The 25055-nt window shown below is 38.4% G+C and overlaps 1 protein-coding gene across 1 annotated transcript in view; it reads right to left on the bottom strand.

Moving 5' to 3' along the window:
• The window catches only part of DSTN (destrin, actin depolymerizing factor), a 35684-nt gene that overhangs the window by 7829 nt on the left and 2800 nt on the right, over positions 1 to 25055 (bottom strand). The window lies entirely within an intron of this gene.

The raw sequence follows: 25055 nt of genomic DNA, 5'->3' as shown, positions 1-25055 counted from the left end.
GTAACATATTAGTCATATGCCTTTAAGATTTCACTCACAAAATCCCCAAGTTTAAGTTTTATTTATTTATTTACTTGAGAAAGAGAGAGGCCAAATGAGCACACACGCAGGGGAGGGGCAGAGGGAGAGGGAGAGAGAATCCCAAGAAGGCTCTGCACTGTCAGCACAGAGCCCAACTCAGGGCTCAATCCCACCAACCGTGATATCATGACCTGAGCTGAAATCAAGACCCTAACTGAATGAGCCACCCAGGCACCCCTAAAATCTTCAAATTTTAAATTAAGATCAGGGTAACTAAAACTGAGACTAGACCTTAATTGTTTTGACCATGGAAATGATAATTATGTGACAAGATAGTGGTATTAATGTAATCATCACACTGTAATACATAACTCTATCAAATCAATACCTTGTATATCTTAAGCTTACACAATGATATAGGTCTTTTATATTGCACATTTAAAAAAAAGGTAAGAAAATGTTTACTGCTATAGAAAGAAGACAGTTTAAGATCATACTGACCAGAAAAATAAGCCTTTTACCATGTTATACTTGCTATTCTGAAATGAGGAAGCAGTTACACATAATCTTCAGAGCAAAAAATCTAAAGCCAGTTTTTAATCTTTTCATCTTTAAGAAGTGTTCTATTTACACTAACTTCACTAGAGCCATAATTTTTAATGCTTCATTAACTACTGTGGTTTGCATGTTACCTTTTCTAAAGCAAGATTTATGACCTTAACAGAATTTAAATACTAAACAATGCAAAATTAATGTCAAGTAATGTGATTAATAAAACTGCATATAAGATGAAAGGACAGCCCACATACGGGGAGAAAATATTTGCAAATCATATATATATCCAGTAAGGAATTTGTATCCAGAATATTATAAAAGTCCCTTATAACTCAAAAATTAAAAACACAACCCAAATTAAATAGAGTTAAGGGATCTGAATAGACCTTTGCCAGAAAGATATAAAAAGGGTCAGCAAGCACTTGGAAGGAGCGCTCACCATCATTAGCCATTAGGGAAAAATATATCAAAACTACAAGGAACTACTGCTTCACACCCACTAGGACTAACAAAAAAGACGGCAGTAACAAATGCTGGTGAGGCTGTCGAAACACTAGAACCCTTCTACATTGCTGACAGAACCGCAAAAACAGAGCAGCTGCTTCAGGAAACCGTTTGGAAGTTTCTCAAAAAGTTAAACATGGAGTTAATACCTATCAAAGCCACTCCTAGGTATATGCACAAGAGAAATGAAAACGTATGTCCATATAAAAACTTGTACACGGGGCACTTGGGTGGCTCAGTCAGTTAAGCGTCTCTCAGTTTCAGCTCAGGTCATAATTTCATGGTCCTGAGATATAGCTGGGTGTGGAACCTGCTTAAGATTCTCTCTCCCTCTCTCTCTGCCCCTACCCCACTTGGGCGCACACACTCTCTCTCATACAAAATTTAAGAAATAAAATAAAACTTAAAAACTTTTACAGGAATGTTCAGATCAGCATGATTCATAACAGCTAAAAGGTAGAAAGACCCAAATGTTTACCAACTGATGAATGGACAAACAAAACGTGGTAGTATCCATACAGTGGAGTATTATCCAGCCATAAAAAAAATAAGGTGGCATTACATGCTATACCATGGATAAACCTCACAAAACATTATGCTAAGTGAAAGAAGCCAGATATAGAAGGCCATATATTGCATGATTCTATTTCTATGAAATGTCCAAAATAGACAAATCCACAGACAGGAAGCAGATCAGTGGTTTCCAGGGGCTTAAGGGGGGAAAGGAATGGGGACTGACCACTAACAGGCATGGGGTTTCTTTGTGATGTGATGTGATGAAATGCTCCAGGATTTGACAGTGGTGATGGATGCACAACTCTGAATATACTGAAAATAACTGAATTATACTTTATGATAATGTGAATTATATCTTAGTAATAAAGCTATTACTTTAAAAATGCACATAGGAATTCTGGGGATTAAAATATACTAAGATTCTAGCATGTACTTAATATTGAGGTAACTGGGCCATATAGTCATCTCACTTATTAGAAGAGCTCTAACACACTTCAATCCTATCCAATCCATATCTGATCATAATCTACTTCAATCCTATCTAATCTAATCCATTTTGTTTATAAACTTTTCACTCTAAATTAATGAAGTAGTAGAGAAAATTAAGACTACAAAACTACCTCAAAAGCGATACAATTTTATCACTTTCCTGCTTTTAAAAAGCAATTTTCTTAAACTTTCTTTTACTGCTTTAAGACAAGTATTGTTCTGATCTTCAACAGTTCATCTCTGTTAAACAAGAATCTTTATTTTGCTTTTTTGAACAGAGGTGAATAAAATGTCCCAAGTAACAAAGATTAATGAACACTAGAAAGAGCCCCCACTTCCTCTAACTCCCTAGTCCATATGCTGATCCATAAATCACAATTGACCAACCCATATTTAAAAGCATGAAGGAAACATTGGAAGTCTTTTTTTTTTTTTTTTTTTAATTTTTTTTCAACGTTTATTTATTTTTGGGACAGAGAGAGACAGAGCATGAACGGGGGAGGGGCAGAGAGAGAGGGAGACACAGAATTGGAAACAGGCTCCAGGCTCCGAGCCATCAGCCCAGAGCCTGACGCGGGGCTCGAACTCACGGACCGCGAGATCGTGACCTGGCTGAAGTCGGACGCTTAACCGACTGCGCCACCCAGGCGCCCCTATTGGAAGTCTTATATACAACGAATCATTTGAATGTACCTGTCAATATGTAAGTGAATTACCTCAAACAACACTTTAAATTCTGACTTAGAAATAAATCCTATTAATCACATACCAGTAATTGAAAACAAAGTCAATATGTATTCTGCAATTATAATGCAACTAATCTCAGCCAAATCTAGCTGTAATTTAGAGTAACCTTAAAAGCTTCAGTAAGGAGAAGTTTTGAGCTTTTCTCTATCAGAAAGAAGGTTTATGAAGTTTCTGATGAAAGGAATACTACAGACACTTGTGCTTGAGGAAATTAACATTGAAGACTGTGAAAGAAAAACTGGCAAACACAATGAAAACAGGAAGACCACTTCTGAAGCAATTACAAATATCCAGAGTATGTTAATTTTAAAGACATCTAGGTGGAGATGACCAGTTAGCAGCTGGCAACGTGAGCATGTATCTGATAGGTATTTTGGACTATTATCAATATCTTAGAGGCACTACCATTAAGTTGCAAAAGAGTAGCAAGTCAAGGGGACTAAGAAGAAATGACCAGGAAACCAGAAAGAAAAAGTTAGAAGGGAGAAAACAGCATCCTAGAAGCCACGAGAGAGTGGGCAGGAGGGGTCAACAATACCAAAAACTCTGAAGCTTGAGAATGACTGAAACAGACCACCAAGTTTGGCAATTGAGTTTCTATGCATTTCAGGAGATTGGAGGAATGGGCAGAAGTCCAGGGTAATGGGCTGAAGATTTACTGGGGTAAACTGAGGAGTTAAAGACAGAAAGCACAAGATGGTTAATGGCAAAGGGAAAATAGTGTGCTAACTTTACAGAAATTGTCTTAGGACTGGGGAAATCTGACCATACTAAAAGTTTAAGAGTTTGAAGGAACAAGAGGAGGAAAACCAAAACACCAAAGGCGGGGGCAGGGTGTGTGTGTGTGTGTGTGTGTGTGTGTGTGTGTGTATACATATATATATATATACATACACAGGGTGTGTATATATACATACACAGGGTGTGTATATACACACACACACACACACACACACACACACACACACATATATGGAGGGGGGAGAGAGAGAGAGAAAGAGTACTTAAAATCATCAGACACTTATAAATCACAAAAATTCTATGAGATGACGGATCATCAGTCTTAGAAAAGAATATACAAATATCCCTTGATTTTCCAAAGTTCAAGTTATACCACTTTACTTTTATGAAAGACCTGCCATTAGTATGTTTTTGCAGACCAAAAGAAATCTAAAGATTTTCACTTTTACAAAAAAAAAAAAAAGGCAAATAGCAAAACTAGTGTTCAGCATTTGTATGGAAGCAGTGCATACCCCCGAGCAGTGAGTGGCCCTGTCAAGCTCCTTGCCCAGATCTACACTCAGCATTTCCTCATCAAGACACCATAGCTTTAAACAGTGTCTGTGGGCATGTGTGCTTTATCTTGATTTATTTCGTTCATTTGTTATCAAGGTGTGTCCTAAGGTATCAGAAGAGCCTAAGAAAAAAGGTCATGTTTTTGGGTCTGCAAATGCTCAAAAGTTTCTCCATATAAATTATTTTTTGTTGTTTGTTATTTTTTAATATTTGACAGAGAGAGAGAGAGAGAGAGAGAGAGCACAAACAGGGGAGAGGCAGAGAGAGAGCGAGACACAGAACCCGAAGCAGGCTCTGAGCTGTCAGCACAGAGCCCTACGCCGGGCTCGAACCCACCAACTGTGAGATCACGACCTGAGTCAAAGTCGGATGCTTAACCAACTGAGCCACCCAGGCACCCCAAGTTTTTCCATATAAATTAATGGTAATTGCTACACCATTCTGGCTTATGAAAGGTTTCAAAGGATCACTCTACTTTTGGATAGTGGGGGGAACCTACACATTTTTCCCTCTAAAATAGTAAAAGGGAGGGTAACTGTTTCGAGAAGGAAGATACACTGCTAAAAACTGTACTTGAAAGGCTCTATTTTCTCTGTGAAGTATAAGCTAGAAGAAGTAGAGCAGGGGTTTGAGGGCATATTAGGTAAAGATTTAGAACAGCTGTTACAAGGAGTTCCCAAAGGGATCACCTGAGGACAAGCAAAGAGGTTCTGAGGACATCTAAAGGTCAGCTGAGGTCAGAGAGAGTGACAGTAGAGCAATCTGGCAGTACTGAGATGCTGATGGCAGTTAGGTGGGAAGGAAGGACTCTGCATTCTCCCTAGGAGATTTTATCATGCGTAAGGTTTCAATCATCTAATCCAAATGACTCACACATTGTTCAGATTTCTGCCTGACCTGGAAGCCTTTACACCCAATTTCCTATCTAAAATCTCCAGCTGCGTGACTCAAAAGAGATCGGATGCTCAGCATGCCCAAAGTCCTCTTCTACCCAGTTTTCCTTTCTCAGTACATACCACCATCCGGGTTACATAGGCTCCAAACCTAAGAGATATCCTCAACACTTCTTTTTCCCTCACCACATTCAGCCCTTTGGTTTTTTGTATCTTTTCCAAGACCTTCGGCTCTCTCCATCTCTGTTGCCACTCTCCCAGCCCAAGCCACCACTGCCTGTTATCTGACTGCTACAATAACCTCCCAAGTGGTTGCAGGGGAGAGATCAAGATTATGTATACACCACACTGCTTCCTCCTCATGAGCACACAGGAAGACTACATTCCCCAGCCTCCCTTGCAAGTTCAGCGGGCAGCCATGGAGTTCTGCTTAGCAAAAGCTGTACACAGTACTACAAATGACTTCTAGCCCTGGCTCTTTAACAGTGATCTTCAAGCTCTGTCTTCCCCTGACAAGAGGACCTTGGTGGACACACTTCAAGACAGAAGAAGGCTGCCCGACTCCCCTGAACTCCACAAGATAGAGAGTAGTATTTTCTGTATCGAGTCACTGAGACTTTGGGTTTAATACGTTATTGCAGTTGTTCAAATACAACAGACTGCCCATGCCCACTGCTGATCCCCTCCACCTCCAATTCATCTTGTACACTGCAGCCAGAGATCTGAAACACAAAGCTTATCTCCATGCTTAAACATTTCAATGGCTTTGCATTGATCTGAGGGTAAAAGCTGTAATAATTCTTTAACATCCACTGGTCCTACCCAGCTCTCCAGCCTTATCTTATACCCCATGAACTCTGTAATCTCACCATCCTGGCCTTCTTTCGGTGGTTTATATTGGCCATGCTCCCTCCCACCTTTGCTCTTACCTTACACTCTAACAGCACTTCCCTACCCTTCTTTGTCTAATTCCCTCAGCTCAATTCTCACTTTGCAAAAAAGTTGTCTGGGTCAAAACCACTATAACATCTATGACACCATGAATACCATGTACTCTATCCCATAGCACTTACCACAGTTTCAATGTTTTATTTATTTATTTATTTATTTATTTATTTATTTATTTATTTATTTATTTATTTTGAGAGAACGAGCACATGCATGTGAGGGACAAAGAAAGAGAGGGAGTGGGGCGCCTGGGTGGCTCAGTCGGTTAAGCGGCCGACTTCGGCTCAGGTCATGATCTCGCGGTCCGTGAGTTCGAGCCCCGAGTCAGGCTCTGTGCTGACAGCTCAGAGCCTGGAGCCTGTTTCAGATTCTGTGTCTCCCTCTCTCTGACCCTCCCCTGTTCATGCTCTGTCACATCTCCCTGTCTCAAAAGTAAATAAAACGTTAAAAAAAAAAATTTTTTTTTTTTTTAAAAAGAGAGGGAGAGAGAATACCAAGCAGGCTCTGCGCTATCAGCATGGAGCCGAACTCAGGGCTCAAACCTACGAACCGTGAGGTCATGCCCTGAGCCGCAATCAAGAGTCAGACGCTTAACTGACTGAGCCACCCAGGCACCCCTTTTTATTAAGTTTTTAATTTTAATTCCAGTACAGTAACATGCAATATTATATTAGTTTCAGGTGTACAATTAGTTATTCAACAATTCTATACATTACTCAGTACTCATCATAAGTGTACTTTTTAATCCCAATCGCCTACTGCACCCATTCCCCCACCCTACACCCCTCTGCAACTGACTTATTTCACTTAGCATTATACTCTCTAACTCCATCCATATTGTTGCAAATGGCAAGATTTCATTCCTTTTTATGGCTGAATATTCCTGTGTGTGTGTGTGTGTGTGTGTGTGTGTACACACCACACCTTTATCCATTCATTTATCAGTGTACACTTAGGCTGCTTCCATATCTGGGCTATTGTAAATAATGCTGCTATGAACACAAGAGTGCATATATTCCTCTGAATTAGTATTTTTGTATTTTTTGGGTAAGTACCTTCAATGTTCTCTAAGATTATTAAATAATGACTGTCTCTCCAAATAGGCTGTAAGTTCCCTTAGACTGTGTCTGCTTTCGTTCACTGCTGCATTGCTCTGAGGAAATCAAAGATTTCCCAAGACTCCCAAGAAAGCTTATTTGACCACTGAGAAAGATAAAGACAGCATATATAAAGCTTCAATACTTGGTAAAACTTACATTATTCCTTGATAAAGAAAGCAGAGATTAAATGAGGGGTCAGAGGGATGCAGGGAGTCAGGGAGGATTCCACATGTAAGCTGACTTAAAGCACTCCAAAATAAGGTTGAAAGAAGGAAGACAGTTCCTGACAAAGCAAACCTGGCACAAACAATAAGAGAGGAGGACACAGGAGGAGAAAATGCAGATGTGGACTGGCTTCAAGTGGAAGAGGCCACGAATAGTAGGCTGAGTTTGGAGACACTGGATATTTTTAAAGAGAAAAGAGGACCAGCCAAAAGGCTCATTCAGTAAGCAAGGCAAGAGGTGCCCAAGGCCTTCAGCAGTGTAGTGGGAGCAGTACAAGGAGGAGACTGGGTGCCGGTACTGTGAAGGTACAAACAATTGCACTTGACAACAACTGGCTGAGAGAGGAAAAGTAGAAAGTAAGGAGTCAGAATAAAGTATAGTTCGGTGATTTAGCGTTTCATCAAATGCTTACTTTCTCACATCTTTCCAGATGGCAGCTTCAGAGGCTTTCATGTTAAAAAAAAGTATGGTCTTCTACAGCTAGTAGTGTTGTAGTACTAAATTCTGCCCATGAAAGTAATAAAAAGTCCACCAGGTAAAGTGTATACTTTTAATACTATGGAACTATATACTATCCAACTGTAATAAATAAATATGCTTGGATCTGTTATACCCAGTATACCCCTGAAATTGCACCGATATGGAAGATTAAACAAATGGCCCCTTGATTCTTGATAATGATTTTATAAAGTATAACTAAAACCATGAGGTCAGACAGGGCAACAGGGAGTGCTGGTCTTAGCGCCCAGGACTCCTCTCAACAAGCTGGGAGCTCTTTTACCCTTGATTCGGGGAGTGAAGAGTGCACTGAAAAGCTGAGATAAACATTAGCAAGAGGGGAAAATATGAAATAATCTTAAGTAACTATAGTTTATTAACATCTTGAGGCCAAAAGAAGATAACCTGAGGGGCGCCTAGGTGGCTTAGCAGGTTGAGCATCCAACTCTTAATTTCAGCTCAGGTCATTATCTCACAATTCACAAGATCGAGCCCCATATTGGGTGCTGCACTGACAGCAAGGAGCCTGCTTGGGATTCATTCATTCATTCATTCATTCTCTCTCTCTCTCTCTCTCTCCTTCTCTCTCTCTCTGTCCTGCACCCCACTCACGCTCTCTCAAAATAAAAAAAAGTTGAAATTAAAAAAAAGTTGAAATTAAAAAAAAAAGTTGAAATTAAAGCACCAGAATTTTGAAATAATGAATCCAGATTACAAAGTGTTTTAATGTTTTTTATTTTTGAGAGAGAGAGAGAGAGAGAGAGAGAAAATATGAGCAGGGGAAGGGCAGAGATAAGAGAGGGAGACGAAGAATCCCAAGCAGGTTCCATGCCATCAGCGTGGAGCCTGATGTGGGGCTCGATCCCAAGCACCACAGGATCATGACCTGAGCTGAAATCAAGAGCTGAACGCTTAACTGAATGAGCCACCCAGGGGCCCCTACAAAGTCTTCTAGTACCAATAAGGATAGGGGCAATTCTCCCTCTCCCTCTGCCCCTTCCCCAGCTCACATGCACTCTTTCTCTAAAATAAAAAAAGGGTAACTTCATTTTATGTAATATTACACATTACCATTCCATATGAATTTTACAATTAATTGGGAATACATGTTTTAAATAAAGTCAGATACTTTACTATGTTTTCTTTCTCATAAACAGAATTTGGAAGATTTAATCTTAGAAGACTTTTTAAACAGAGGAGAAAGCATACTGAATCTCTTACTCAAATCTTGTAACATGAGCAAGTTAGTTAGCTTCTCTAAACCTCACTTTCATCATCTGCAAAATATGAGTCATGATCATCCTACCTCAAGAGGACTGAACACACAATACAAGTAAATCACCTAAATAACAGTGCCTGTCAATGGTACCATTCAGTAACTGAGGAGTCATGTTATTCTTAACCAGAAAACCTGGTCAGAGCTTCTCCAACTCCTTTTAGCTACCAATGTGGCTAATTTTTAATGAAGCCTTTGGGGAGTGGAAGGCTATGGATAGAAGAAATCCAGACAGGGGCGCCTGGGTGGCTCAGTTGGTTGAGCATCCGACTTTGGCTCAGGTCATGATCTCGCGATCTGTGGGTTCGAGCCTCGTGTCGGGCTCTGTGCTGACAGATAGGAGCCTGGAGCCTGCTTCGGATTCTGTGTTTCCCTCTCTCTATGCCCCTCCCCAGCTCATACTCTGTCTCTCTGTCAAAAATAAGTAAAACATTAAAAAAAAAAAAAAAGAAAGAAAAGAAATCCAGACAGCTTAAAACTTGTATTTGAAACAGTCATTTCCATCTGTTCCCTGATAACCAGAACTACAAACTAAACCATACTGACATTTGACACATGTTTCCTCTTCCATCCCATAACTACTGAATGGTTGCAGAGCAAAGACACGCAAGGGCAAAGCTTAACAGCCCTCTCAAACAGTCACGATTCAGTTACACTACCTCTTACTATGCTGCTAGGCAGAGCTACCACTTACATGCCTAAGTCAAAAAAATCTACAGTGATGAAAACTGGGGCCTGTGGGGCAAGGTAAAAGGCTGTTCTAAAATTTGTCCTTACCCTAGTATACATCAGCCAAGCAAGCACATAGCAAATCCTCAATCACTTAAGTTCAAAATATCTGGAGCTGTTAAGTACAGTTTTAAATAAAGATTGTGCCTTGCTTAAGGGTGCAAGACAAGAGCTAAATTCAAGTTCATGGTCCACTAGCCAAGGGATGTGCCTGCAGGGCTTCAATTGTTTGAAGGAGTGCCATCTACCAGTCTCCTGAGGCCACATCACCAGTGGGAACACCATTCCGTAATTTGCACAAAGTAACTACGTAAACTATCAGCAATCCAGAAAGAAATCCAAGTTAACTCTCTGCCTCAATACACTCATTCATTCCTGAAAAAAATTTCCAATTACGGAAGTCCTTCATTCACCTCATAGCAAGGCAGTGTCCTTGAGACAGCCTACACAGACTGAACAGCAATTCTACTAGCTATATGTTACTTTTATTTTAAAGAGTTCCGCTAAAACAAATTTTATGTTTATACCTTACTCAGTAGGGAAAAAATTCAATTAATATCCTAAACTCTATGAAACACTACCCACACCCCATCAAAAGAAAACAGAAAACAAAACCTTACAGAAGTCATCTCAACAGTGAAAGTGGATTAGATACAATGCCTAGCTGCATAAAGTAATCCATGTCATTCGTACTGTGCGCAATTGTATAGACAATGCTAACCAGATTTGTCAACTGATTTCCCGCCACAACTGGGAAGCAGAAAGTCAGAAGGGGAGGGTAGGAAGAGTGGGAACAATAAGTTTTACAAGCATGGTAGAGAAAATAAAACTCCCCACTTCTCACTAAAGGACTAGATAGAAAAATGGGAGGTAGGAGGGCAAGCCAGGGACAGTAAACACACTGGCAGACAGTCTTATGCTTTTACTGTTTTCTTTTTAGAGTTTCCAACTTTCTTCAGGATAAAATCCATGCCATATCAAGCTCTTTATGGCCTACTACTGCAGCCTCTTTTCCCACTTGTTCCTGACACATTCCCCTTAATTCCAGCCATGTACAATTCTTTGCGATTCTCTTGAATACACCATGTTCTCTTGAAATGCTTCATCATCCTTCTCTTCATCTGGTTAAATCCTTCAGGGCTCAGCTCAGGCATCACATCCTCTGGAAAGGCAACTCTTACTTGGTCCTTCAATCACCACCTCTAATCTAAATCACATGATCCTTCTATGTACTGACACGAAATACAATTATTTCTATCACAGTACTACCTACTACTGTGATTAACTGTCTATTGTTTGTGTGATTCTCACTTAGTGCTCCTTAACTCAGGATCTTTTTTTTCAACACTACTTCAATTCAGAACTATCATCTACTTTCACAAGTTTTGAAAAATGATTATCCCATAAAATTTTTACAAAATGTACCATCGCCTTCAGGGTATTTTTTTCCATCCTTTATAGTACAATTCTTCAATTTATACCAAGGAAAATCATCCATCTCAAAACTTTAGTATTTTCAGGAAAAAATAAAGCAAAAAAAAAAAAAACCTCTAAGTAATTTTTATTGATCTCTATTGGAATGTTTTGGTCTTGATGAGATCTGCTATTATGGTCTTTTTCCTAAAGATACAGAACTTTAGTCCTGTGAAATACTGTTTGCATAAATCCTCATAACTGATAAAGAAACTTGTAAAGAGAAAAAAATTTTGCACTATTTGACTTATAAGTGACAACTTATTACCTACCACATCATGAAAACATGAAGGTCTTCATGATAATATTGAAAGAGTTCTTTTGAGCTATAAATTGGCATATAACATTAATTTCAAGTGCACAGCATGATTCAATACTTGTGTACACTGTGAAATGATCACCACGATAAGTCTAGTTAACATCCATCACCACACAGTTACAATTCTTGTCTTATAAGAACTTTCAAGATTTACTCTTCTGGCAACTCTCAAATATGTAATACAGCATTATTAACTAAAGACACCATGCTGTACATTACATCCCCATGACTTATTTATTTGATAACTGGGAAGTGTGTACCTTTTGACCACCTTCAACCATTTGACCATCTTTAACAACCACCAATCTGTTTTCTGTATCTAGGAGTTAAGGGTGGGGGGTGTTTTGTTTTGTTTAGATTCCACATATAAGTGAGATCATCCAGTATCTGTCTTTTTCCCTGTGACTTATTTCACTGCACATAAGTTCCACCCATGTTGTCACAAATGACAATATTTTTTTCTATGGTTAAATAATATTGAAGAATTCCTGTGTGTGTGTGTGCACACGCGTGCCACATTTTCTTATCCACTCATCAATCCGTGGACATTTAGGTTGCTTCCATGCCTTGGCTACGGTAAATAATGCTGCAATGAACATGGGGGTGCATTTATCTCTTCAAATGTTTTTGTTCCCTTTGGACAAATACCCAGAAGTGGAGTTGCTGGTAGTTCTATTTTTAATTTTTTGAGGAATCTCCATATTGTTTCCCATAATAGCTGTATCAATTTACATTCCCACTAACAGTGCACCAGGGTTCCCTTTCCTCCACATCCTCATCAACACTTGTTATTTCTTGTCTCTTTGATAATAGCCATTCAACACATATATGGTCAATTCATTTACAACAATGAAGCCAAGAACGTACACTGGAAAAAGGACAGTGTCTTCAATAAATGGTGTTGTTAAACTGGACAGCCACGTACAAAAGAATGAAACTGGACCACTGTCTTATACCATACACAGAAAATAACTCAAAATGGATTAAAGACCTGAATGTTAAGACCTGAAGCAGTAACACTAGAATTAAAAAACAGGAGATAGGCTCCTTCACATAGGTCTTTGTGATTTTTTCGTTTAACACCAAAAGGCAAGGCAACAAAAGCAAAAATAAACAAGTGGGACTACATCAAACTAAAATGCTTCTGCACAGCAAAGGAAACCATCAACAAAATTAAAAGGCAACCTACCAAATGGGAGAAAATTTTGGCAAATCATATATCTGATAAGGGGTTAATAGTCAAAACATATAAATAACTTATACAACTCAATGGCAAAAAAGGCCAACAATACAATTTAAAAATGGGCAGAGGATCTGAATAGACATTTTTCCAAAGACCTGGATGACCACCAGATGAGCAAGTGCTCAACATTAGTAATTATCACAGAAATGCAAATTAAGACCACAATGAGATATCACCTTAACTCTTAGTATCTTTATCAATTCCCTGTCCAACATATACACACAATCTCCCATCTACCCAGAATTGTGAAGCTGCCTAATAAATGTTTACTTAACCAATACAAGTTCTCTCCTTAGTATTGTTTTAAAAGTCACAAATTATCATTTTTTAAAACTGATATATAAGTACCGTTTAATTTCTGAATAAATGCTGAAGAGACATTAATGTGTAAAATGACCAATATGCAAAGAACATAACCTTTAAGAAATCAAGATCCCATAAAGCACATTGACACATTTCAAAAGTTGTGCAATCTACACCCTTGTTAAATAGGTGTTTGATTCCACAATTGAAAAACTAAGGGCACTGTTTAATAATAAGGTGTGTATCTATCAGTAGTAGCTTTACCAAGGTGGAGAGAATGACTGTTTCAAGCCATTTATCAATATTAGGAAAAGAAAAAGATCTCATCTGCCTTACTCTTCACTAAGACAGGAAACAATTAAAAAAGGACTCTATTCCTCAACTGGGGAACAGAATACTACCCACAGTAAAAAGGAGAAACTGCTGATGCACAAATGCTTTATGCTAAGTGAAATGAGGCCTAACTCAAAGTATCTGCTTGGGTAATTCCATTCATAGGACATTCTTGCAAAAGTGAAATTATAGGGACAAAAAACAAATCAGTGGTGGTTGGTGGGAAGAAAGATTAACGGAAGAAAATTTTTTGGAGTGAAGGAACTATGCTGACTGTCATGGTAGTTACACAAGTGTATACATTTGCAAAAACTGAAAAACTTACACTAAACACGGTGACTTTTCCTTAACATAAATTATCCTGAATGGAAGAAATTATACATTACTTCTAGTCTTTACTTCAAGTAACAATATAAAAAATATTCCACTCCCATTTGAGAAAGATCATTTTGAACACATAATAAGCTAAAGGCAAAAGATTTCTCTTTGGTTTAACAATTTGGCTTCTCTCTGGATAATTAGCTAGTATGTCAATGAACCTGAGAGAGGAAACAGATTTGATATTGTTGGTTAACCTTTTTTCCCATGGTCGCACTCCATTTCTAAGCCCTACCAGCCCCTCCTTAAATGTGTATTTCAAATCTATTCCTTCTTCTCTACTCTTAACATCTCATATCACTCTCAAGATTAAAAATATTCACCAGGGCGCCTGGGTGGCTTGGTCGGTTAGGCGTCCGACTTCGGCTCAGGTCATGATCTCACGGCCCGTAAGTTCGAGCCCCGCGTCGGGCTCTGTGCTGACCGCTCAGAGCCTGCAGCCTGTTTCAGATTCTGTGTCTCCCTCTCTCTCTGCCCCTCCCCTGTTCATGCTCTGTCTCTCTCTGTCTCAAAAATAAATAAACGTTAGGGGCGCCTGGGTGGCGCAGTCGGTTGAGCGTCCGACTTCAGCCAGGTCACGATCTCGCGGTCCGGGAGTTCGAGCCCCGCGTCAGGCTCTGGGCTGATGGCTCAGAGCCTGGAGCCTGTTTCTGATTCTGTGTTTCCCTCTCTCTCTGCCCCTCCCCCGTTCATGCTCTGTCTCTCTCTGTCCCAAAAATAAATAAAAACGTTGAAAAAAGAAAAAAAAAATTAAAAAAAAATTAATAAATAAATAAACGTTGAAAATAAAAAATATTCACCAATTCCAAAGCACCTACAAGGTAAAGTCCATATTCATTAACAGAGCATAGAAAGCCCTTTATTATCAGAACCAACCTACTTTTCCAGAGTCATCTTCCACCATTAAGTAACTGTTTAACTCACTCCTAGCTTTCAGAAAGCAATTAAGCCATTTAATTTAAGAGCCTTAAAATAATCCAAACCCTTTGACACTTTAACCTGGTAATTTCACTCCAAGAAGTTTATTCTGGGGGAATAATCTGCATACTAAAAACCAGATAGTTCAAACAGAAACAGGAGAATTACAAAGTATAATATATCCACAGGACAGTTTCTAATGCAACCATCAAAATCACGTTTATTTAAAAACATGGGGGAAACATTATTTGCTTTAAGTGAAAAAAGAAAATGAATATAGTTTTATGTATAGTGTTTCTCAACTGTGTAAGACAGTATAGAGAAAAGGAAGGGAATTTTATCTCCAAGAGTGGGAATGTAAGTGATTTTTATCTTCTAGCTTTCTGTATCTTCCAAGTTTCCTAAGAGCTTATTTTTTAAATTGGACATATATATACACATACACAAACTTTTTGATTCAGTGACTGCATAACTAGAACTCTATTTTAAAGAATAATGCAGGGGCTCCTGGGTGGCTCAGTCGGTTAAGCGTCCGACTTCAGCTCAGGTCATGATCTCAAGCATTGGGTTCTCTGCTATCAGCACAGAGCCCCCTTCAGATCTTCTGTTCCTCTCTCTCTCTCTCCCTCCCCCATTCGCTCTCTTTCAAAAAGCAAACATTAAAAAGAAAAAAAGATTCCCTCTCAAAAAAATAAAGTAAAATAGTCATTTTTTTAAAATTCAAAGTTTTTAAAGATATATTTAATATGCCATAAAATTTCACCCATTTAAAAGCATAAGTTCAGTGGGTTTTGGTATATTCAAAGTTGTACATCCATCACAATCTAATTTTAGAACATTCTGAACACACAAAAAATTGCTCTGTAGTGAGCAATCACTCCTCTTTCCCAGTCTCACACACCTCAGACCTGTCCTACCACTAATTTGCTTCCTGTCTCTTAAGATCTATCTATCCTGGATATTGTATATAAATGGAACTCTATAACGTAGTCTTTTTTGACTGGTTTCTTTTACTCAGCATGTTTTCAAGGTTCATCTATGTTGCAGCATGAATTGGTACTTCATGTCTTTATCTTGCCAAATAATATTTGATTGTATGGATATACTACATTTTATCTTTCCAATCATCAGCTGATGGAACTTCGGGTTGTTTCCACTTTGAGGCTACTATGAATACTACTACTATGTACATTCATGTACAAATTTTTATGTAGACATGTCTTTTCAGTTCACGTGGTATATAACTAGGGGTGAAAGTGCTGGGGTCAATGGCAACTTCCAAGCTTAACCTTTTAAAGAACTGGCAAAACATTTTCCAAAGTGGCTGCACTACTTTACATTCATTCCCACCAGCAATGTATGAGGGTTCCTACTTTTCCACAGCCTTGCCAACATTTATTACTCTTGTCTTTTCTATTATAGCCATCTTAGTGGGTACGTAGTAGTGCCTCATTGTGGTTTTGATTTGCATTTCCCTAATGGCTAATGATTTTGAGCATTTTTTCGTGTGCTTATTGACTATTTGTATATCTTCCTTAAGGAAATGTCTATTCAAAGCCTTTGTCTATATGACTGGATTGCCTTTTTACTACTGAGTTGAGATACTCCTTGATATATTCTATTTTTTTTAGTTTATCTATTTATTTTGAGAGTGTGCACAGTAGGGGCAGAAAGATAGAGACAGAGACAGAGAGAGACAGAGAGACAGAGAGAGACAGAGAGACAGAGAGAGACAGAGAGAGAGAGAGAATCCCAAACAGGCTCCACACTGTCAGTACAAGGAGCCTAATGCGGGGCTGAAACTCACGAACCTGGGAGATCATGACCTGAGCCAAAATCAGGAGCCACCCAGGAGCTCTGTACTCTTTGATATATTCTAGATACAAGCTCCTTGTCAGACATGATTTGCAAATATTTTCTCCCATCCCATGGGTTGCCTTTTTGCTTTCTTGATGGTGTACTCTGATGCAAGAGTCTTTAATTCTAGTGGCTCAGTCGGTTAGGCGTCCAACTCTTGGTTTCCACTCAGGTCATGATCTCACAGTTCAGGAATTCAAGCCCGACATTGGGATCTGCACTGACAGTGCAGAGCCTGCTTAGGATTCTCCTTCTCACCCCTCTCTCTCTGCCCCTCTCGCACTGTCTCTCAAAAAAAAAAAAAGCATTGCATTCTAATAAAGTCCAATTGTTCTATTTTTCTCTGGTCACTTGTGCTCTTGCTTATAAATGCCAAGAACATTGCCCAAACCCCTCTTCCAAAAAAACAAAAAAACCCTGTCTAACCCAAACTCATAAAGATCTATGCCTACATTTTCTTTTGGGAGTTACACAGCTTTAGCTCTTACATTTACGTCTAGAAGCCACTTTGAGTTAAATTCTGTATATAGTGTGAAGCAGGGATCCAAATTCATTCTTTTACATGTGGATATTCAGTTGTGCCAGCACCACTTGTTGAAGACACTATTTCCCCCCACACTGAATTACTGCACCCTTGTCACACTGGGATATGAGAAATAAAGGATATAACTGTTACAGATGAACTCCACTGTGTGAGAAAAATCTATATTGACGATCTCTGGATATTCACTTTCTCCCTTACTTCCATTATAGTACTTATTACAATCTGCAATTATCTTATTCATGTGTTTACTTATTCCTTACCTATCTCCCCCATTAGAATGTATACTTCATAGGGACAGGGACTTAGTCTTGTATACTGTTGAATCTCCAAAGCCCACTACAGTACCTGGTTCCTAAAAGGTACCAAACAATTATTTACTGAAATAATGAGGATACATTTAAAAATGATCTGGAAGAAAATGCACCAAATGTTAATACTTTGGTTGGAATTGCCATTACAAGTAAATTTTTAATGTTTTACAATGTACATACATTATTATAATAACCACATATGAAATTAGGTACTCTAAAAATGGAAAATACCTCTGGATCAATTTATTATTCCTCAAAGTTCTAAGAACCTCACTCTTTGCCAAACGATCTTATTTTAGCTTCTTTTCTAGTCCCCAGCACAATGACACCACCAACTACCTAACAGCTCTGGTCTTAAGAGTAAGTTATCCTTGATGTCTTTCTCTTAAGCCACACACCCAAATTATCAGTTGGTCCTGTCAGCTCTACCTCCAAAATATGTATCTAATCTAAGCACTGCTCATTTGCCCACTCCTAACAATTCCAATCCAAGCCACCACCATCAACTGGATGAACAGCAATAGTCTGTTAATTAGTCTTTGCCCCACTTGCACATCTCCACAGGAGTAAACTCTATCTTATGCCACTACTTAACACCTCCCCACCACCACACACGCAAAAGCTTCCTTGCGCAATGAGAATTAAATTCAAATTCCTGACGTTGGTCTGTAAGCTCTTCCTGTTCCAGCTCTCGCCAACAATCCATTTCCTACTTTTCTGTCCCCCTTTTACTGAATTCCAGCTACACAAACCTTTTTTTGTCCTTGGCATGTCAAGTTCGTTCTCTTCTCAAGGCCTTTCTACTTATAGAGTTCCTTCGGCCTGAACTGCTCTTCACATGGTTATTTTTTGCCATGCAAGTCTTAGCTGAAATGTCACCTCCTAAGAGGCCTTCCCTAACAATCTGGCTAAAAGAAGCCAACTCTTCTAGCACTGCCTATTGATGACACTATTTCCTTCGTACCACTTAACAATTCTCTGACATGATCTTGCCATTTTGTTTTTCTCTCCCCGTCCCCTGCCCCACTAGAAGGTAACTTCTACAAATAGAGGACTTTTTTAGTACTATATCCCTAGTACCTGGATGAGTTTTTAGTCCATAACAAGTTCTCAATTATTTATTGAATAAATGGTTGCTATTCTAAATCTTGAGGGTGAAGAACTGTTGGATTATACATTAATTTCTTTGGGAAAAATACTAAGAGTGGAAGACAAGATATTTTTACATTAAGAATTAAATCACCTGAGAAAGCACCTCACATCAGTAAGAATGACTAGTATCAAAAAGACCAGGAATAACAAGTGTTGGCAAGGATGTGGAGAAAAGAGAACTCTCAGGCACTTTTGGTGGGAATGCAAATTGGTGCAGCCACTATGGAAAACACTATGGAGGTTCCTCAAAAAGTTAAACATATAGCCCAGTAATTCCACTTCTGGGTATTGACCAAAAGAAAACAAAAACACTAACTCCATTAAAAGATACATGCACCTCTACATTTACTGCAACATTATTTACAACAGCCAACATATGGCAACAACTTAAGTATCCATTGATAAATGGATAAAATGATGTATATATACACACACAGAATATTACTCCACTGTACAAAAAAATGAAATCTTGCCATTGACAACAACACAGATGGTCCTACAGGGTATTATGCTAAGTGAAACAAGTCAGGGAAAGACAAATACCATATGATTTCACTCATAGGTGGAATCTAAAAAACAAAGAAAGCAAACAAAAACAGACAGACTCATAAACAGAAAACAAACTGGTGGCTGCCAGAGGGGAGGAGGATGGAGATGGGTGAAATAAGGGAAGGTGATTAAGAGGCACAAACTTCCAGTTATAAAATTAAAAAAAAAATTAGTCACAGAGATGTAAAGTACAGCATAGGGAATACAGTCAATAGCTTTGTAGGACAGACAATATTTCCAAATGCAGATAACTGTCACATCATTATGTTATTATACATGTGAAACTAACATAAATTGTATGTTAACTATACTTCAATTTCTAAAGTCAAGTTACCTGAAAAATAAAATTTAAAAGTAGACCATAAAAAAAAGTTGATCATATATAATCTAAACAAAATTAGTTTTAAAACTTATAAAACAATTGGAAACATGTTCTAATGCATTCCCTTCCACCCTTTTCATTGTATCTACAATTGCTGAAGCATGTGATGGTATAATCAGAATATAAAGAAAAAAAGACTGTTAATCTAATTAGGATCTAGGGGTGCCTGGGTGGCTCAGTCAGTTGAGTGTCCGACTTCGGCTCATGTCATGATCTCATGGTTCACAGGTTCGAGCCCTGTGTCAGACTCTATGTTGACAGCTCAGAGCCTGGAGCCTGCTTCGTGGATTCTGTCTCCCTCTCTCTGCCCCTCCCTGCTCATGCGCTCGCGCTCTCTCTCTCTCTCTCTCTCAAAAATAAACAAAACATTTAAAAAAATATTTTTAAGTAATAATGAGGATCTAACGTTGTTTAATGTCATTTCATCCAACACTGATAAGCACTTTACTATATACCAGGCACTGCTTTTAAATTACTTATATGCATCACCCAAATGCTGTGATGGTAGGTACTCCCATTAGGAGAAATAATGAAATTGAGGCATAGCATAATCAGTAACTTACCTAAGGTCACAGATAGTAGGTGGCAGAGCCAAGATTCAAAAACCCTAGGTAGCCCCACTCCAAGCCCATGCTCTTAACCACTTCTCAGTATAGTTTAACAGAAATGATAACAATACCTACCTCACTGGGTTACTATAAAAACTGAGAGAAAGTATAACACAATGCCTGTCACATATTAAATACTTATAAATTTTCTAAGACATTATTTCTTGTTCTTTCATTTGTTAGGCTTTCAAGTGCTTTTCTATGGTTCAGGATGCCTCAATGAGCATCAAATACTATTATTGTTTCATTTTCAAGGGAAGAAAGGGAGCTGGCATTTATTGAGGAATTTCTGTATGCAAGAATTATTTTAAAGGTACTACTCTAACAATACTTGCCTTATCTCAAAGGATTTTCACTGTAAGACTCAAATTGTAATGCAGTATACAAAGGGGAGGTACTATTCAATTAGTTTAGTACTTAAAACTTAATTTCCAGGGGTACCTGGGTGGCTCAGTTAAGCCTCTGACTTCGGCTCAGGTCATGATTTCACGGTTTGGCAGTTCGAGCCCCATGTCGGGGTCTGTGCTGACAGCTCAGAGCCTGGAGCCTGCTTCAGATTTTGTGTCTCCTTTTCTCTCTGTCCCTACCCTGCTCATGCTGTGTGTGTGTGTGTGTGTGTGTGTGTGTGTGTATGTGTCTCTCTCTCTCTCAAAAATAAACTTAAAAAAATTTTTAAATAAAGAAAACCTTAATTTCCATTGAATTAAAAAAAAAAAGTATGTGGGAATAGAAAGTATAAAAAAGAATCCATATCCATGGGAACCTGTCCCTGTCATAATTACAAATGCCCTCTCACTAACTCATGTTCATTCAGGACCATCTGTTGTGGGCCTACTATGAGAAAGGCATCTTGATACTGAAAAAACCTTTTCTTAAGGAGATCAACAGTCTAGTTCTACAAAACATCTTAAGTGCCATAAAAGAAATTCACATGCTGTCTTAGCCCTGCTTCTTAGACATGTACAGAAATGCAAAGAAGTAACATAGTATTGATACCCATATTAACTTCCCTTTACAAATTAAATAGGCTAATCCACAAAGTCTGAGGTTTGTCCATTAAGTTAGCCACTACCCACATGTGCTTTAGTGAGTCTGTTAAACGTGACTGGTATGACTGAGGAGATGCATGTTTAAATGATATTTTATTTTAATTAACTAAAATTTTAAACTGATTACCAATACCATTATACTAGAAAACTTATAAGCATGCATTGAACAACTTAGGTGCGTGAATCTACTTTTTCAACTGTAAAATGTATATCTAAATACAGATCAAATGCTTCCAGTGAAAACTGAGTATTTGAATTAAAATGTGCTATACGTGTAAAATATATACTGGATTTCAAATAATTTGTATGAAAAAATAATGTGAAATGTCTCGTTTCTTATATTGATTAAATGTTGATATGACATACTGGGTTAAATAAATTTCATTCTTTTTTGTATGTTTTTAATAGGGCTAGTAGAATATTTAAAAGTACACATTAACTTGCATTTTATTTCTATTCAAAAACCCTGGTCTAAAGATTACTTACAACATTCTTAAAACAAGTTTTCAATGATTTGAGGAATCCTCAGAGTTCCAGAGCTTCAAAAACTGACTTAACAGATTGCTTCCTAACAAACTGAAGGAATCTTACCTGTATTTGCCTGCACTTTAGTTTTAGCTCTAGCACTATATGAAAATTCCACCACCGTCAAAAATGCACATGAAACCATTTAAAAATAAACGCTAATTACATTTACAGGTTGGCAGTTTTCTGAAAGCATGCCAATATGCATTTTTCAACAAAAATGTTGAAAAGAGTAAATAAATAGTCTTCCTTTGATGTACTCCAAAAACACACACAAATTAGTTTCAAATATGGGGTTCCTGCTATAGTATGCACTGAAGTTTGTCTTTGAAGTGCTCATCCTATGCCCTGTTGCAACAGAACAAGAGTTCTTTGACACACTTCCCTCATGTTAACAAAAAGCCAAAATCTCAGCTTTTCCTCTGCTTTTTCATATTCCAACTACATATTAAAACCTGAATTTTAGGGGCGCCTGGGTGGCTCAGTCAGTTGAGCGACTGACTGGTTCAGGTCATGATCTCATGGTGAGTTCAAGCCCCCCATCAGGCTCTGTGCTGACAGCTCAGAGCCTGGCGCCTGCTTCACATTCTGTCTCCCTCCTTCTCTCTCTGCCCCTCCCCTGCTTGCGCTCACCTACTCTCTCTCAAACATAAACATTTAAAAATTTTTTTAACCTGAACTTTAAACGTGTTAAAAAAATTTTTTTTTTAAATATTTCTTCATTTTTGAGAGAGAGAGCATAAGTGGGGGAGGGACAGAGAGAGAGGGAGACACAGAAGCTGAAGCAGGCTCCAAGATCTGAGCAGTGAGCACAGAGCCCAACACGGGACTCGAACCCATGAACTGTGAGATCATGACCTGAGCCGAAGTCGGATGCTTAAGTGACCGAGCCACCCAGGTGCTCAGAATCACATTTTTACTTGAATCAATCACCTTTTAAAGATCTACACAAAAACTGATTCAATTTTAACATTCCAAAGCAAATCACAGAATAGGGTTAACAATACGTAAGCATTACAGTATCAGCTACTAGAAGACTTTTAGAGTTACAAATCACTCTAGACTAAAAACTACCCAACTCCATGGGGGATCCTTGTACAGAAGACTCCAAGATGAAATAAGTAACAAGTCTGTCAAAGTATTAGTGAGATGAACCAATCTGATGTTTATTTTGCTATACTTCTCCCAATGTAAACTTTCAAGAAAAATTAACACCAGCACAATTCCAAGTGAAAACTCACTTCCAACATCAAGGAGGCAGGGAAGAAAAACTGTGATTAAAATATTTCTGAAGCGTTAGATGTAAATCTTTGAGTACATCTTTCACGGACAATGTAGAGAGAATATTATGCTACAAGAGAAGGAAGCTCAAAATACTTAAATGACAATCTTCTATTTATTAGTCTCTCTGGTTTAGATATGCAAATCCCAAGCAGTACAACAAAAAACAGACTAGGCCTAACTACTCAGAGGCCAGAGCCTTGCTGTGTAGAAAAAAGCGACACATACGTGTTAAATCCAGTTTTTTCAATTTCTAGAGCTTTTTCTAATTTCACCTGTGTTCATCTCAAAGATCTTAGTTATTACTAAAAGAAACTAAAGTTACATTAACATAAAAATAATAATGTTTGGAGTCTTCCTGGATAGGAAGTTAAACACCTCTTGATTTAAACCAATTCTGTTTGTGAAATACAGTCAATTATTTGTTTTGTTTTGCTTCTTTAATAGACTATTTTTAGGGACATTTTGAGTGCACAGCAACATTGAGTGGCAAGTACAGAGTTTTCCCATATATCCCTAGTGCTTGTTTGGTTTTAACATTTTGGCTGGATGAATTACCCAAGAAAAAGAGAGAAGTATAAAGCAGAGGATGTTAATTACCAGGGCCACTGGCAAAGATGGAACTCTACCCTGAATCACTTTGCATTCTACCACTACCAGGGCCTGACAATGGCAGGTGACTAGAATTAAGGGTCTTTATTCTGTTACTTAGCAGCTACAGAGGCATGCAAAGAAACGTAGGTGCCATAGAAGGATATTAGTCTTCAATATGCAGTTCTGACATTGACAATCATGTTCTTGTAGATTTTTTTTCCTTAAACGTTTATTTTGGAGAGAGCATGCAAGCAGGGGAGGGGCAGAGAGCAAGGGACAGAGAGAATCCCAAGCAGGCTCTGTGCTGTCAGCGCAGAGCCCAACACAGGGCTCAAACCCACAAACGATGAGATCATGACCTGAGCCGAAATCAAGAGTCAGATGCCTAACTGACTGAGCCACCTAGGGGACCCTTGTGTATTTTCTTTTAATGCTAGATTTAATGCTAGGCTCCACAAATAAGCCTAGACGAAGATGTGATGAGTATTTACATAACGTCAGGTTCACCAGAAGGGCATGCATGTAAAAACACTGGCTGCAACAAACATAAAGATATTTTACTACTAATCAGAGAAATGCAGGCTTAAAGAATAAAGAAGTCATTTCACACCCATCAGACTGGCAAAGGGTCTCATAACACCAAGTGGTGAAAAGGAATGGAGAAAACAGACAAATGTAGCTAATGGGATGCAAACTAGAACCACCTGTAGTAGAACAAAAAAGGCATACGCATACCCTCTAATCCAGGACTTCCACTTCTAGATCTATACTGAGAACACACTCACTGGGGCTACAGAAGTAACATAAAACATGGAAACCGTCTACTGCAAAACTGTTTAAGTAGACAAAAAGAGATAAAAGAATGGAAACTTGAGGAAATGTTCATCAATAGGGAAATGAATAAACGTATACAGTCATAAAAACGGAAACTATTCAACAGTTAATATAAAGAACCACAGCTACAGCTAAAACCAAAAATCAACCCCCTCCCCGAAAACTCACCAAGTTTAATTTCTTTTTAAGTTGCGAAAGGATACCTAAACCATAGCACTTACATGAAATTTAAAAATACATCAAAATGATATATATTACTACAGATGCACATATGTATAGCTAAAAGTATGGAAATACCAAGGAGAAAGAAATATATTAATTTCAGCTGACTATGTTAAACTTTACCTGAGCCCTGTGCTCCTGGAAAGCAGAGCAGGTTAAGAAATCCACCCCCATCATTTTGTGTTTGGGGAAGCTGGTAACATAAAGATCCTGCCATTGCTTGCTGAGATTAAGACCTGTCCTCATGGTTCCTCAAGACTCTGTTTTACCTGTCCCAGGTCCTTGTCCTTTTTTTTGAAACATTCCTCATTAATTAATGGTCTCCTAATTGCAATAGCCTGAAAAAATCATCTCCTTAATTGGCCAGCACATTATGTCTTTGA

This window comes from Lynx rufus, unplaced genomic scaffold (genome assembly GCF_022079265.1).
Source record: "Lynx rufus isolate CCGP_SWC_20201006 ecotype Redwood Valley unplaced genomic scaffold, mLynRuf1.p SCAF_8, whole genome shotgun sequence".
NCBI lineage: Eukaryota > Metazoa > Chordata > Mammalia > Carnivora > Felidae > Lynx > Lynx rufus.
This window is presented reverse-complemented; position numbering and strand designations above follow the sequence as displayed.